The sequence below is a fragment of the Eriocheir sinensis genome, chromosome 35, assembly GCF_024679095.1.
Source record: "Eriocheir sinensis breed Jianghai 21 chromosome 35, ASM2467909v1, whole genome shotgun sequence".
Classification (NCBI taxonomy): Eukaryota; Metazoa; Arthropoda; class Malacostraca; order Decapoda; family Varunidae; genus Eriocheir; species Eriocheir sinensis.
The window spans coordinates 6011846-6023108 of NC_066543.1; positions in this window are offsets into that span (position 1 = coordinate 6011846).

The window sequence follows — 11263 nt, forward strand, 5'->3', positions numbered from 1 at the left end:
GAAAATAGGAGGAGGGAAGGAGTGGGAAGAGATGCAAGGGAGAGAAAATAGGAGAAGGAGGGAAGGAGTGGGAAGAGAAGCAAGGGAGAGAAAATAGGAGAAGGAGGGAAGGAGTGGGAAGAGAAGCAAGGGAGATAAAATAACAGGCAGAAGAGACAAGAAAAAAGAGAAGTGAAAAGGAGGAGAGGAAAAAATAAAGAAAAGAAAGAATCAGTAACTAAATGATAAATAAGTTGACGAAAATAGGTGAGAGGAAGGAGGTCAGAAAAAAGATTGTGAAGAGGTGGAAAACGAAAAGAGTGAAAAATAGAAAGAAAGATATGTAAAAAGAAAATGAAGGAGGGAGGACGAGGGATAATAAAGGTGATAAAAGTGATGAGAGGGGTTTTAGGAGAAGAGGGAACAGAAAATGAAGAAAAAAAGGAAAATAAAGAAAAGGAAAAAAGTCGACGAAATAATAGATGTGAGGAGAGGGAGAGAAGAGACTAAACAAAGAGGGTATGAATTCAAGGAAGAAAAAGTAAGTAAAGACGAGACGAAGTAAAGGAAAAAAAAGGAAAAGAAGATTACTCAATGAAAAATGGAGATGAAAAAAAAGGTGTGAAAAGAATAAGAATAGAAAGAATAATTAGCAAGCATAAAAGGAAGACAGGTAAGTAAATGAGGTGCAAGAAATTGAGATAAAGAGAAGGAAAAACAAATATATAAATGAAAAAAAAAAGAATACGATAATGGAGAGAGAGAGAGAGAGAGAGAGAGAGAGAGAGAGAGAGAGAGAGAGAGAGAGAGAGAGAGAGAGAGAGAGAGAGAGAGAGAGAGAGAGAGAGAGAGAGAGAGAGAGAGAGAGAGAGAGAGAGAGAGTACAAAAAGAGAAGACGAAAAGAAGAGGGGAAGGAAATTGAGAGAAAAAGAAGGAAAAGGGAGAGAAATTAAAAAGAAGAAACGAAAATGGAGAAAAGGGAGAGAAGAGAGGAGAAAAAAGACAGAAGGAAAGGAAGAAGGTGTAAGAAAATGAAATGAAAGACGAAGGAAATGAAGAGAGAAAAAGAAGGTAAAAGAAAAGGAACCAAAGAGGAAAAATTAAACCAAAATGAAGAAATGACGGGAGAAGAGAAGGAAAAGAGAGGCATAACATAACAAGTAAAAAGGAGGCGAAGAAAATATGGAGAGAAAGAGAAGGGAAAAGGCAAAAGAATCAAGGAGGAAAAAGGAGATGAAAATGGAGGAAAAAAATGAGAGGAAGGAAACGATTAAAAGTGGGAAGTGGAGGAAAACCAGGAGAAGGAAAAACGGAAAGGCTAAAAATGGGAAGTGGAGGAAAAGTAGAGTGGAGAAGGAGGTCGTGAGGATGGCAGGAGGAGGGCGCAGGATGGATGACAATGGGTGGAGGGAGGAACACAAAGGCAAAAGGAGAGAGGTTAGCAGTCCCCAGCCGGCCATGCACTCTCTCCTCTCCCCACTCTCCCTCCTCTTCCTCCTCTCCCTCTCCCTCTCCCTCCTCAGCGCGTGGTAGTGGCGCTAGTGTTTCTATTGCTGTTCATGTTGTCTTTATCTGTCTCTCCGTCTGTCTGTCTGTCTAGTCGTCGAATCTTTAAACGTCCTGCCAACATTCTCTTTTAAAAACTTCCATCCGGTTCTCATTCAGATCTCGGCGCGCTTCAGGGATTGCGAGGGATTCATTATGGCGCCCAGGAGGCGTGCCGCGTGCTTTTAAATGACAATCTTGAGTGCAACAACTCTTTGCTTACTGTCAGACGCGCGCACATGACCTCAATGTTACTCGGCTATACGCAGCTTAAGGCTTTTGGGTATATTTTATCTTTGTATGTAAATGATCCGGCAATATATATATTTTTTTTTCACAGCAGAGGAGACAGTGCAAGGGCGTATAAAAAAAGAAAACAATATGAAAAAAAAGTCCGCTTGAAAACCCCCCCACTAAACAAGCTGGTTACGGAATAGTTAGATACAGATAGATAGATAGATACATAAATACATAAAAAAGATATATTAAGATAGAGAGAGGGGTATGGGATGGGGGTACGAATAACTGATTGCGATCTACAAGAATATAAATCATGACGTAGGAAGAGCATTTCAAGAAGGAAAAAATAGAAATGATTGAGTGTTTCTAAGTAACGTCGCACAATAAAGAACATCATTTTAACGGTATACATATATCCCTTTGAAGAGCAGCCATTGTTTCCTCTGTGGACCGCCTTCATTGAATCTTGAATGGAGTTAGCTGTGTGGTTCTAGCGTCGGCACTGGGCCACGGTTGCCAGATTATCGTACTCAGAGCATAGTATTTACCGGTTTCTGACGCCTAACTATTGCCACGAAACATCAGGAATTAACGATTTTAACGATAAATATAAATGGATCTAGTTATTGGGGAACAGGAGATAGATTTGGGGTCGGAAGTCGGTATATATAAGAGGCTGAGTACAACAATCTGACAACGTTGCACTGGGCAAGGCAAGGAAGTGAGCAAAAATGAGCCAAGCCGTGCGTGGTGCCTCGGGGCTCTCCTTCGCATCCCTCCATTTGCGACAGTGTTTGCACCGGGCCGAGTCCAGTCACAACGACGCGGCTATTCTGCTCGCCATTCAAGAAGACATTATTTTTAAGTACTTGTCCTCAAAACGTTCACACCGAGTCACGTCAGGTATTCAGAATCTGAGCGACTTTCCTGCCATGAGCGTCTCTTTTCATGAGAGAGAGAGAGAGAGAGAGAGAGAGAGAGAGAGAGAGAGAGAGAGAGAGAGAGAGAGAGAGAGAGAGAGAGAGAGAGAGAGAGAGAGAGAGAGAGAGAGAGAGAGAGAGAGAGAGAGAGAGAGAGAGAGAGAGAGAGAGAGAGAGAGAGAGAGAGAGAGAGAGAGAGAGAGAGAGAGAGAGAGAGAGAGAGAGAGAGAGAGAGAGAGAGAGAGAGAGAGAGAGAGAGAGAGAGAGAGAGAGAGAGAGAGAGAGAGAGAGAGAGAGAGAGAGAGAGAGAGAGAGAGAGAGAGAATCATGGACAAAACAGAGTTAAAAATTGCCTACAAAAGCTGCTTCACACACAAAAAAAGAGACAGGAAGATATCGACGGAGACTGAACAAATCTAGCTTCAAATATGTCTTGATCCTTCAATCCTGAATAAAAAAAATATGTCTTATAAAGGAGAAAGCAATGAAGGTGGACAAAATGATGTGCTCTTGAACGTCGAGTCAGACAGAACCCTGCAAGGCCTTCCGTGAATAGCCTGCCTCTCCTCGCTGGGTGTAAATGCGGCCTTCAGATATTGTGGTGGCGGTGAATCCCTTCCTTGGGGACACACGGCCGCCTGTGACATCCAGGTTAGGTAATACAGTTTACCTTAACCAGGTTTCCCTTGTTACCCATTCATCGGCCAGCCCGCCAGGGAGGGTGAACACCTGGCCGGGCTTGTGGGACCCTCGCAGCCCGGATTCAAGCTTAAGCCCGCAGATTTGTCAGGCGCCAGGCCAGCCCACACACAAGCCACCACGCCACGCTGTCACGAGTCAGCAGCCGCATTGTTACAAAACCCTTCACTTCCTGCCTGACTCCATTACGAAATGTTTCTTAGTTCGTTTATATGACACAAGAGAATAAATTTTGTTTGATGTCAGGCACTCGAGCAACTACTGAACCGCAAAGCCACCACGCCAAGGTTGCCACAAGCTAGAGGCCGCCCAGGTCAGGGACACGAGTGGCCTTGGCTCTTCCTTTAGTCCTATTCAATGTACTCAGTCTGCGAGAACATATGGTAACACAAAAACAGGGTATACCTCAGCAGACAAAGTAGGAGACGACATTCTCAGGAGGAGGAGGAAAACGAATAAGCAGTGGGGGTGAAGGAGGTGGAGGAAAGAGAGGGATAGATGAAGTGGCAGGCGAAAAAAGATAACTAGAAAAAAGAAGAAATGTGAGAAAAGAGGATGAGATGAAAGTTGCAGCCCCGCCGAGGAAGCAAAAAACTCTAAGTAATGTTAAGTAGGAAGGAGGAGGATGAAAGCCGCGCCGGAGTGGGAGTAGAAGTTGAAAGTGTTGACTTTTATTCGCCGAGTTATAAATGTTTGACTCCGGACCCGAGGAAGAGTTGTAAGAAATACTGGCTAACTTAGGAAGTATTTATCTCTGCCTCCTCAATTAATATGAAAAAGAACATGTTTCCAGAGTTTTGTACGAGATTAAAAAGTATAACTATTTCACTAATTAACTCAGACTCGGTGTTCAACTGTACAAAATTTCAGACGTGTAGAAAAGATGTGTTAGTGATTTATTGCAAATGATTTTTTTTCGCGTTTATATAGACGTTTTGTTGCATGTTATTCGGATCAGCCTTCACCATTCTGAGGCAAGACAAAAGCTTCTCCCGCACGTTTTAGATCATTCCGCTTGTGTGGGAACGTCGGCATTATCACACCTGCTGAGCCTCTTTGTGCCAACCTGTCTGTTATTCTTTTTGATCACCTGCTGTCCGCTCTCATTTATCATCGCCATTTTTTTATTATCTATATTTTTTTCTTGAAAACATTAGGCATTTTGATTATATTTGCTCGCGAAACATACACTTATTTTCTTAACTCTTGCCTTGAATTGCCTACGAAAAAAATGTTTACTTTCTTTATTGATGAGACGTTCTTCCTCGCCAGATCACGATACAAGCAACATAGAAGCGAGGACACGCGTACTATTTCTTCTTTCCCCTTCAATTTTCTTTTCTCACCTCTCCCTGCCTCCCCTTCCGTCCCGTCCCCCCTATGAGGTGTTCTCGATAGTGGCTTGAGGCTGCAGAAGAGAGTGAGGGGAGGAGGAAGCCTGGCGAGAATGAATGGACGGAGGGAGAGAAGGGTAGGGAGGAGGGAAGGGGGAGAGAGGAGGCGACTTCGTTGGCAGGTGAGAAACAATATATCAAGATGGGATTACAAGGTGAAATACGAGGCGAGAGAAGGATGAAAGGAGGGAAGGAAAGGGAGGAGAGACAGCGATGGAGACGAGGAACACCAAGATAAAGGAATAGGTGACGAGAGAGCAAGAACAGGTGTAGATTCGAAGGGTGACAAACAGGCAGGGGAATCACGATCAATATAGAGAAAAGTGAATAGTAGGGGATGAAGTGTTAGCAAGGGAGGCTGTAGAGAGCGAGAGGGGAACAGGTGATATACGAGGATTAGCACACAAGGTTTACAGGTAAAAGACACGTATTTGACGGGTATAAAATGGCCCAGAAGAGTAATTTTAAAGGACAAGGAGGAGGAAGAGGAGGAGGAAAGGAAAGGGGAGGTATAAGAGAACGTAGGGGCAAGGAAAGGAGGATAAGGATAAGCTGAAAGAGGAAGAGGAGACTATGCAAGACTTAGTGGAGTAGTGAGGCTGGTGAAGTATCGAGGGGGGAAAAAAAAGGAACGAGAGGAGGATGAAGGAGGAGAAAAAGAAACGTAAATAAAGAAGAGGAGAGAAACACGGAATGACAAGATGTATGGAGAGAGAGAGAGAGAGAGAGAGAGAGAGAGAGAGAGAGAGAGAGAGAGAGAGAGAGAGAGAGAGAGAGAGAGAGAGAGAGAGAGAGAGAGAGAGAGAGAGAGAGAGAGAGAGAGAGAGAGAGAGAGAGAGAGAGAGAGAGAGAGAGAGTACTGTTGACATACGCGACAACAAAGACAAACACACTGGTTGTTGACACTCGCTTGAGGTTGCACAAGAGGCCTTTTTGTCTACGTTTTTGTAAGCCTTTGTCAGATTGTTTTTCCTCCCTTTATTTTTTTGTTTTGTTTTACTTTGATGGTGTGAAGTGCCTGACCCGATGTTCCATTTTTTTGTTTGTTTTTCGTGTATCTGATTGTTACTCTCTCTCTCTCTCTCTCTCTCTCTCCCCATACATCTTGTCCTTCCGTGTTTCTCTCCTCTTCTTTATTTACGTTTCTTTTTCTCCTCCTTCATCTTCCACTTATTCCTTTTTTTACCCTCCATACTTCACCAGCCTCTCTACTCCACTAAGTCTTATGTAGTCTCCTCTTCCTTTCAGTTCATGCTAATCCCTAAATGAGAGTTGGAGGAGAAAGTGGGACAGGGAATGAGAGGATAGGGGAAGAAAGGATGTGAGAGGAGAGAGCGGGAAGGAGTGAGTGAAGGGAGGGAATGACATGGCAGCTGTGTAGTGGCGCGCCGAGTTTAATAAAAAAGACTAATTAATTCAATGTTATGCAGTGATGACAGCCGTGTTTCCTTTGAACGCCGCTATTATATTTATTATTATGTATCATTAACATGGGTGGCGAATAATTGCAATTTTTACATTAATAGCTGTGTAAGTTCATATTGTTAAAATGCCGCGTCAATGAGCAGTGGCAGAAAATTGATAGAAATAATATATATATCATTTATAATTTACACAGTATATTATTTGCTTTGTTATCTCGACTCGGGGAGTGTCCAAGCTGTGCGGTGCGGCGGGTTCGTAGTTCACGGTTGGGGAACAAGAAAAATAATCTACAGGGCAATCGACAGCGTAGAATCAGGTAGTGTACAAGTTTACTTCTTCATTGTGCAAGACAAACAGAACTTGCTCATAAACCAGAAATTGTATGCAAGCCCAGAAAACTGTTTGTTATTTTGTATGTTTGTATGTTTGTGTGTGTTTGTATAAAAAAAAACATGAAAAAGTGAATACAATGACTGAAAAAAAAGTCAAAATAATGTTCTTGATCATTAAAGACAAAATCTGAATATCAAGACAAACAAAATATCAAGAAAACTCATAAAAATATTAAGATAAAAACAAATATATTTATTGAAATAAAAACGAAACATGATTGAGAAACTGAAGGAAGGAAAAAACAGTGAAAGGGAAAAAATCAGGACATGTGTTCGCCGATATCACATTACCTTCGCTCTTCCCGGAAAGGAAACAAAAAAAAAAAAGAGAAAAAACGTGTCCCTATTCTAAGATCAGCGATATTCCCCGGCCGTATTGAAAGTTCCTATGTCATTTCGTGTTTCGCGTTGCATCGAAAGAAATTTAAACTTAATCAGTGCAATCCAATATCAAGCAGAAAAAAAAACTTGAAACATTTTTTAATCCTGTCAGAATTTCATAACGAATATTTTTATATACATTTTTCATGCGCAATTGGTATAAATTTCAACTTCCTACAGAATGAAGGGACGGAAAGAGACGTGCTAGAGTGAATTAGTGAGAGAGGGGGCAAGAGAGAGAGAGAGAGAGAGAGAGAGAGAGAGAGAGAGAGAGAGAGAGAGAGAGAGAGAGAGAGAGAGAGAGAGAGAGAGAGAGAGAGAGAGAGAGAGAGAGAGAGAGAGAAAGTGAACGAATGAAAGCTGAGTGCGAGTATGAGTGTGTGAGTGACTGAGGGGATGGGAGGGGGGAGTGAGTGCGTTAAAAAGAGGATAAAGGGAAACAGGTGAGAGACGGAACGAAGGGAAGAGTGTGCAAGAGGGGAGAGAATGAAGAAAGAAAGGACATGTAGGGAGAGATTTTGAAATAGTTAAAAATAGATATGGACGATACTAAGGGAGAACAAAGAGGAGGAAGGTAGATAGCTCAGGGAAGCGTAAACTATTAATTGATGGACTGCGTTGATGGGTGAATGGATGAATGTAGTATGGCAAAGGAGAATAATGGATGGATGAAGGTAGACGACGGGTGAATAATTTTGTGTAGAGGGGTGGAAGAAAGGAGAAACGGTGGGAAGCAAAAAACAATAGAAAAATGGATGTAAGGAAGAAGGGAAGAAATAAGATAAAAAGGTGAGATGAATGAAGAGACTACTTTTGCTACTTCCCCGGTTGTCTTTCTGCATCAGTCTTCCAAACACGTATTATTCGATAACACACAGCTGTCACTTTCTACGCTTAACATTCTCGGTCTATCCTTATCTAAAAATTTTAAATGGAAACTCCACAACTCCTCTCTCGCTAAATCAGTTTCCTCGAGGTTGGGCGTTTGGTATCGTTTCTGCCAGTTCTTCTCTCCCTCTCAGATGCTATCCATAACAAGGGCTTAGTCTGCCCTCGTATGGAATATGCATCTCATGTGGGGGGGTGCTCCACACACACAGCTCTCTTGGACAGAGTGGAGAGTCAAAGGCTCTTCGTCTCAACTTTCCTCCTCTTATTAGCAGTCTTCTACCTCTTAAATTCTGCAGCAATTTTGCATCTATTTCTATCTTCTGTCGATATTTTCATGCTGACTTTTTTTTTAAATTGCTAACTCTATGCATCCCCCCTCTCCATCCCGCGACCTCGCTGCACACGACTTTCCATATTTTGTTTAGATTCCTTTTCAAAAATTCAACCAGCACCTTCATTCTTTTATCCCTTCCGCTGGTAAACTCTGGAACAGCCTTGCTTAGTCTGTATTTCCTCCTGCCTACGGCCTGAAGTCTCTCAAGAGGATAGTATCAAGACACTTCTCCATGCGAAATGATTCTTTCTTTAGACCGTCTTTTTTCTTTGTTTCTTGCCATTGAAATGCGTGCCTTAGTGAAAAAAATAGATGGTCCAAAGTGTGACAAAATTATACATAAAACCAACTTAGCTTCTATATTATTACCTCTCCTATTCCCTCTGTTTTCTTAGAGTCAGATCTCACCTCTCGTAGATGATACATTGTAGCTCTTAAAAGAAATCTCCAAAGAAATTCCCCTCATCAAACTTTCACCAGGGATCGAAGAAGAAATGGGAAAAAACGTTTAAAGGGGAAAAATCAGCAGTCCATTAGCAACATTTTGGACCAAGATTGAAAATGGTGTGAAAAATATTGAGGTTGAATGCAAATAAAAGAAAAAAAATCGATGAATGATATAAAACTAATCAAAACAGAGAGAGAGAGAGAGAGAGAGAGAGAGAGAGAGAGAGAGAGAGAGAGAGAGAGAGAGAGAGAGAGAGAGAGAGAGAGAGAGAGAGAGAGAGAGAGAGAGAGAGAGAGAGAGAGAGAGAGAGAGAGAGAGAGAGAGAGAGAGAGAGAGAGAGAGAGAGAGAGAGAGAGAGAGAGAGAGAGTGGAGGTTTGCATCATCACAACCTACGGGAAATATAAAAGTGAACCAATATAGTGATCAAAGAATAACATGAAAAATAAAGAAGTAAATAAAGAACGAAAGAAAACGGAAAACGAAATACAAATTCTTAAAAATAGAAAGCGAAGTGCAGTGAACGGAGGGATGAACTGAAAGAGGAAGTAGAGCAAAAATGAATAACAAGAAAAATGTGTAACAGGAAAAATTGTTTGGGAAAAATGTAACGAAAAGAATAATGGAAGTTAAATATCGACAATTGAAAAATATAGAAAAAAGCTAGAGATAAATAAATTGACGAATAGATAGGTGGATAGGTAGATAGACCGACAGATAGCAGATCAAGTCAATACACACAAAAAAATCATACAACGAATATACACATTCTCTCTCTCTCTCTCTCTCTCTCTCTCTCTCTCTCTCTCTCTCTCTCTCTCTCCCTCTCCCTCTCCGTCTCCCTCTCCCTCTCCGTCTCCCTCTCCCTCTCCGTCTCCCTCTCCCTCTCCGTCTCCCTCTCCCTCTCCGTCTCCCTCTCCCTCTCCGTCTCCCTCTCCCTCTCCCTCTCCCACTCCGTCTCCCTCTCCGTCTCCGTCTCCCTCTCCCTCTCCTTCTCCCTCTCCCTCTCCCTCTCCCCTGCTTCCAGTCATACATCTAAAAGCGAGCAGAGAATATAATGTTCTTGCCGTGCCAAACTTTAATTTCCTGAGGGTTGCGTTTATCCCGCGCCAGGAAATAGTCGCCGTGCCGGGAGCTGCAATATCCACCTTACCGTAGGAGGTGTTTACATTAGCCGTTCGTCCCTGTGTCACTTTTTTTTCTAGGTGTTCACTCTATCCCTTTGCATGTTGTATGAAGCTTTGATATTCTGGGAAGGGGATAAAATAGGAGTGAGTGAGTGAGTGAGTGAGGGAATGAGGAAGGGAGAGAGGGAGGAAAGGAAGGAACAGTGAAGGAGTGCGTGAGGGTATCCTTGTCTGTGCGTGTGCGTGTGCGTGTGTGTGTGTGTGTGTGTGTGTGTGTCACCGTTGCCAGATTATCGTACTCAGAGCATAGTATTTACCGGTTTTTGACGCCTAACTATTGCCAAGAAACACCAATAGTTAACCATTTTAACGATAACTGCATATGAAACCAGTTATCGGGGTCGAGGAGGCAGTTTTGGGGTCGGAAATCGGGAAACAGGAGGCCGAGTACGACAATCTGGCAACGTTGGTGTGTGTGTGTGTGTGTGTGTGTGTGTGTGTGTGTGTGTGTGTGTGTATACTCTTGCCTTGGCTAAATGCTTTTTCCGTCGACTTAATTGGAGTGTTCCGTGTGGGGGCCAGGGTACTCACCGGCTGCCAACATTTCGCTACTAACGCCCACCTCGTGCAAGCGCCCGCCTGACGTTTTCCTCCCCTGCAGCTTACCAACACCTTCCTTCTCTCGCCCTTTTTGACGCGATATTTTCTTTCCTTTGTCAGCACTTTCATAATTGGGTTTTAATCGCCTTCCACTGCCTCCCTTCTCTATGTTCACTTTTTCTTTCCCTTGTTAATGTTGTCTTTCCCATACGTTTATTTTTTTTCTCTTGTTAACACTTTCATTATTACCTTTTCACCGTCCTCCACTACCTTTCCCCTTTTCTATGTATTATTTCTGTTACCTCTTTTAATGCTCTCCTTTCTTTTCTACGTTCATCTATTTCCCTGATTACAGTTTTTTTTTTCACTTACAAATATTACAATCCTCTTTTTTCAGTAACCAATTGCATCTTACCTTTACGAACCTTTTTTTTCAAGCGTGTTCCCTCTCTTTTTCATATATTTCTCATTTCTTGTTCACGCAAACACTCTCATTTATATGCTAATCCTTTATTCATCTTTCCTTTGCATGCACTCGTTTTTTTTTCTTGCTTCTTTCTTTAATTAAGTTTTCCTTCTCTCCCTGACTCAACTTTTGCCTATTTACATTCTTACTATCGTTTTCATACAAATATTATTCAGACTCGCATTCTCTCTCTCTCTCTCTCTCTCTCTCTCTCTCTCTCTCTCTCTCCCTTATGATGATATACATTTGGCGTAACATATTTTCCTTCCTGCAATATTTTCCATCATTGCTTACATAAATCATAAGTCTTTCAGCTTTTTTCTAATTCATTTCCTCCCTCATAGTGATATTTTACACGGTCACCTGTTGTGTGTGTGTGTGTGTGTGTGTGTGTGTGTGTGTGTGTCTCTCGCCACCACCAAA